This window comes from Parus major, chromosome 6 (genome assembly GCF_001522545.3).
Source record: "Parus major isolate Abel chromosome 6, Parus_major1.1, whole genome shotgun sequence".
NCBI classification, from domain to species: domain Eukaryota; kingdom Metazoa; phylum Chordata; class Aves; order Passeriformes; family Paridae; genus Parus; species Parus major.
In genome coordinates, this window is record NC_031775.1 from 33,657,055 (window position 1) to 33,662,416 (window position 5,362).

General features: G+C 47.8%; 1 protein-coding gene across 1 annotated transcript in view; it reads left to right on the top strand.

Moving 5' to 3' along the window:
• Positions 1 to 5,362, top strand: part of PPP2R2D (protein phosphatase 2 regulatory subunit Bdelta) — a 23,349-nt gene that overhangs the window by 5,330 nt on the left and 12,657 nt on the right. The gene's annotated exons all lie outside the window — the stretch shown is intronic.

Sequence of the window (5,362 nt, forward strand, 5' to 3'; positions counted from 1 at the left end):
CTGGGGTGCTGTGCTGTCCCTGAGGGCTGGCTGGGGTGCTGTGCTGTCCCTGAGGGGTGACTGGGGAGCTCTGCTGTCCCTGAGGGCTGGCTGGGGTGCTGTGCTGTCCCTGAGGGGTGACTGGGGAGCTCTGCTGTCCCTGAGGGGTGGCTGGGGTGCTGGCAGCCCCTGGAGCAGGGTGGTGCTGGTGTCCCTCTGTCTCTCTGCCCACCCTGTGCTCAGCTCTCCCGGCAGAGCAGCCTGTGTGCTCCTGCAGGAGCCAAGTGGCTCAGCTCCAGGCATCCAGGACACACAGGAGCTGGCAGGCTTTCCCACACAACTCCAAACAAGATGTTTGGAGTTTGCTGTGGCCTGTCAGCAGCAGCACTGACCTCAAACAGCTTCTGCTTCCCGGCTGGCCAGTGCCCTGCTCCTGCTTTACCTTGAATCTATTCAAGGATTTCAATTAGTCCCAAAAGCAGAATCATTTTGGACTAAGTTAAACCCTGCCAGGTGCCTAAAGGCAATTCAAACCATTTCACAAGTGATTTGAGTATTAGGGCATAAAAGAATGGTTAGACCTGCCAGATATTTGAAGTTGGCAGAGTGTTTAGCGGTGTAAGCTGAGAGAAGTTTGGTCTAGGCAAAACTATACCCCTTTGGCTTATTCTCCTGATTTCTGGTACATCTCACTCCTGTGTTAAAAATTCAAAGAAATCCTAAAAGTGAAAATGCAAAAATTGAGTGTATAACGAGACATTCTGAAAAATAGGTGATTTGAGTAACTTGGATATATATGTATATTGTCAGGTGGTTATTGGCAGCTGTAAAGTTTGGCTCATGTTTCAGTACAATTGTGATTTCTATCAGCTGTTAGGAAACAGCGTTTTAGGAGCATTCACAGCTAGAGCAGTCAGTCCCTCCCCAGTGCAAGGTGACCCTCTCTCTGTTCCACTGGCTGTCCTGGCTGAAGGGGACAGCCCTGCTGCACCTGGAAACAGGTCAGTGACATGGACAGGGAGGAGGGAGAGCCTGAGGGGCAGAAGTGAGTGCTGGAGTCAGAATCCTGCAGAGAAATGGCAGCACTGCCTGCCTGCCCATCACGAGCAGGGTGAGGAAGGCTCTGTTGGGGCAGGGTGATGCCAGGTGTGCTGTGGTACCTGCAGCCATCCCAGCTGGAGAGCTGTCTGCCTTCACACCCTGCTTCCCTCTGCCCACCCCAGAACCTTCCAGTGCTGCTGCATATCCCTGGGAATGTTTGGGAAGTGCAGTTACTGCAAACCAGTGACAAGCAGTTCTGAGGCCCTTGTGTCTGGAACTTGTTAAGCTCCAATAGGATTTTGGTTTTTAAACATTTTCTCTATGATTTTCTCTTTAGCAGGTGCTGGTCTCTAAATTGCTTCATTTTCTTTGATAATCTCTTCCCTCTAAAGGGGCTCTCTGTTTTTTTTTCACCTATCTTATTTTTCACCTATTGTATTTTTCATTTGAGGAGTCTTTTCTGAGTCACTCTGAAGTGATGGCTCCTTGCTGTTCTCACTGCCCACATTTGTCACCTGTGGTCCCTCAGAATGGTCTGTTGTCCCTGTCTGTTGCAAAGAGAGTTGTGTTCCTTCTGATGTCGTGTCACACAGTTCAGCACAGTGTTCCAGGGAGATCCCAGTGTCTGCTCTCTGAGTTGATTCAGGAGCACATAACCTGCACTGATCCCTGCTGCACGCTCTTCTTGCTTCTCATCCACTGTGGGAGACCACCCAGTGCCTCCCACAGCTTTGTCCAGCCACAGGGTAACTCCAGCTTTGTAGGATAACAGCGTTGGAGGGAAAGGTGTGTCACCTTTGAGCTTGATCACAGCCACAGAAATCCTCCCTCTGCTCAACCCCTGCTGGCAGTCTCTGCCAGCCGTCTGCCTGCAGGCCAATCCAGCCATTTCCTCTCAAAGCAGGAGCCTCTGCAGAGGTTTCCCTGGACCTTACAGCAGTTCCTGCTTTGGTCCCAGGGTGGGCCATGGAAAATGGGGCTGTGCATTCACACTTCTCTCCAGGGAGCAGGACAGGAGCCAGGTTTGCAGGCAGGCATTGTTCAGGCTGTGTGCTGAAGTGGTACATACTTGGAAAATTCCAAGTTAAAATGCTCTGGAAGCTGGAGCAGCCTCCTTTTTAGATGCTGTTAGAGAGCTGTGAGTGTTTGGTTCCTTTTCCCTACATGTCTGAGGAGTGGGTTTGTGACAGAAGGCTCTGAGCTGCTCAGGAGGATGGGAGGCACTGGTGCTGACCATGTGCTGTTAGTGTTGGTCCTCAGCGTGAGCTGCAGATTCCTTCTCTCCTGGGTGAGCCAGGTAGTTCCACGTTTTCAGGTCTGGATTTTAACCAGAGCAGCAATGCACAGCCAGCTTAGAGAGGAAAAGTTCACAGGATCTAATTTTAGGCACCTGAGGTAGATGTGGATCTCTTTGCATTCTCCATTACCTCAGCCTAGAGCCCAGGCGTTGATACTGGTGTCAGAAATATCCAGGATGAATCCTGGGGGGATTAAGTTAGTTTGCAGGTATAAGCTTGCTGTCATCTCCAAATCCTAACAAAAGCTTGTCTCTGCCACCCCAGCCCCCTTCACTCCCTGCAGAACTTGCCCAGAAGGCTCTGGAGGCTGTAAACTTCCCAGAATTCTGGCAGCAGTTGTTTGTAGGGAGGTTTGCACTCAGCAGGAATGGTGAATGGTGAAAGGCTCAGAGCACTCAAACTGAACTTTGACACATGTGTCAGAGCTGTCCTGAGGCAGGGAATGGGCTCCACCACATTACTGTGGAGCTGGGTATTTGTGTAGGGATGGTGTTTCCTACCCATGGAAGTGAGCAGCGCTCTGGAACTGGGGGGAACTGCAGAATCCCAGTGTAGTTGCCAGCAATCCTTTTAATACACCAGCTGTGAAAACAGCTCAGAGTTTCTCCTCTGGATGCAGTGTAAGATGCAAGTTGGAACTCATTTCCAGAAGTGAGGCTAAACATGAATTTTTCATGTCTGGAAAGAAATAGTGCCAGACTTGTATGTTACTGTGAAGTCCCAGGGATTGCTGCTCTCCTTGGTTACAGGAGGAGGATTTACATGGATGCAGAGCACATCCCAGCCCCACAGGAACAGAACTGGGGGGACAGTTGGACAAATGTGTGTTTCTAGAAAAGCAGTAGCTGAAAAGAGAGCCTTGGGGTGCTGTTGGTGAGCAAATACCACCCTGGTTTGGCTTTGCCCAACCTTTCCCACATTGCATTGGCAGTTACTCTGCTGGCATGGAGAGGAGGCTGAAAGTAAGGCAGGGGGATAAGCCTGGTGCTTGTGTACCTAGGAGGCAGTTATGACATCTAATCAAAAAGCTTAGAAATCCCAGAGTTGTTGCAATGATGAAGAACCTGCAGAGGTTTGCTTTGTTCTTTCCTAAAAGTTTTAGGCTGACTTGGAAGTGAAGCACAAATGTAGGTGGGTGAAGTGTTGAGCAGAGCAGGGATGGTTTGGAATTCATCCTGTGCTTTACTTGGAGTCTTGGAATATTTTTTTTATTTCACCTGCTTTGAGATGGTAGAGTGCTGAGGATAGTGGGTGGAATGATTTGGGGGATTGATCTGCTTCAATTAAACATGCCTATAGGGAAAACTTTATAATTCATGCATTTATGGATAAAACAAGTACAGTGCTATTAAAACAGGTGATTGCTCATAGTCCAAATTTTGTAGCTTAGAAAATATTTGAAGGAAGCTTCTCTATTTTTGTCCTGCTGTGCTTCCCCAGTTCCCTGTTCCCTAGAGCATGTTGGTGAGACTATTTCAGTGATTGTTCTTCACCCTCCTCTCCCTGTACTGCTTGTTTCAAGCCATGGAATTTGGGTAGTGTCTGTGTTTTGGTGTGTTTCCACCCAAGATTCTGTTTGTCTGGATGGCACTGCTGAGGAATAATGGCTGTGTCAGCAGCTGGTTTGGGCATTTTTGGGAAACAAAAATGATACGTGGATTATTTTGAGCAAATGACTGTGTGAATACTCCAGGAGAAAATGTGAGGAGCTAATAATAACTTTTCTCGTTTGTAAAACAAAATGGAAAAGCAGCTTTTGTGACTTTGAAAGAATTGTATGTGTCAAGGAAGCATTTGCTCCTGCTGTTATACCTGAGTCTCCAAGAGTAGAAGGGATCTTTGCTGGAAGGGCTTGCAGGTGGCGCTGGTATTGGAATATTAGTTTTGCTACTAATAAACTTTCATTAGAAGCCCTAACTCAAGGGCTTCTTCATATCTGAGTACTGAAAATGTCATAAAATTCTCAGTGAAGTCACTTCAGTGGTTGCTTACCTTCTCTGTTTCTTTTTCCTTGGTTTTCCAGGGTGTCTTCTAAAATCTCCAATATAGATTAATGTATGATTAGTAATAACTGATAATTGACTGGTAATTCCCTTTAAAGAAAGGTGACTGTAAAACTGGATGTGTCCAAAAGCTGGTTAGTAATGTGATATTGAAGGCTGGCATAAATCTGGAGAAAGATGGTATTTATGCATTTGCTTAGTCTTTCTAAATAATCATTTTTTTAATCCAAGAAGGTAAATCATTATCTCTGCATACTAGGAAAAAACTTTCAAGGGTATCATTGATAAAAGGTGAAAAATGAATTTATATTGAGAAAACTGGTTAGGGTTTCTAATCACCTTCCTCGTGAGAGTGGGGCATTATTGAAAGGAATTTCAAAGATAGGACATCAAAATCAATACAGGAAAGGAGTTTCCAGGGAGTCTCCAATTGCACACTCTGGAACTAATTGATATCATACACTTCAAACCTCAGAATTTTGCTATCTGCATCGTAAATGCAATATTTGATGTGAGCAGGCCCAGCAGGAGCAGTGTTTGCTGAGTGCTTTGTTGGGGTTGTTACCATCTGCCCCAGCCCCAGGACAGACATTTCCAGCTCCTTATCTCACTCCCCTTGGCTGGGGTTGTTCAGTGGCAATTATTTCTTTATTGCCACGTCCCAGAGGGACTGGGGCTGCACTGGGGGAGAAGCACCAGCACTGCAGGTCCTGAGGGCTTTTCCTTTGCTCTCCTGCTTCCATGTGTCCTTGCAGGTGCTTCTGCAGGGAGCTGGTTCAGGAAGCTCCACTGGAAGAATTTTGTTTCTATTTTCCCCCTTTGGCTGAAGGGAGCTGCTTGTTCAGGCACCTGAAGTAGCTCCCTGAGTGCTTGGTGTGGGGAAGGCAGGTGTGCCCCAGCCTCACCTGGATCAGGGAACGCTGCTCCATGGGAGCACCACACCTGGCAGGAGGCACACACTGGGGTGGGGTCCCTGGGGGGAGATCAGGACAGGGACAGCCCCATGGACACTGCAGGGTCACTGCCCACACCTTGGGGAGA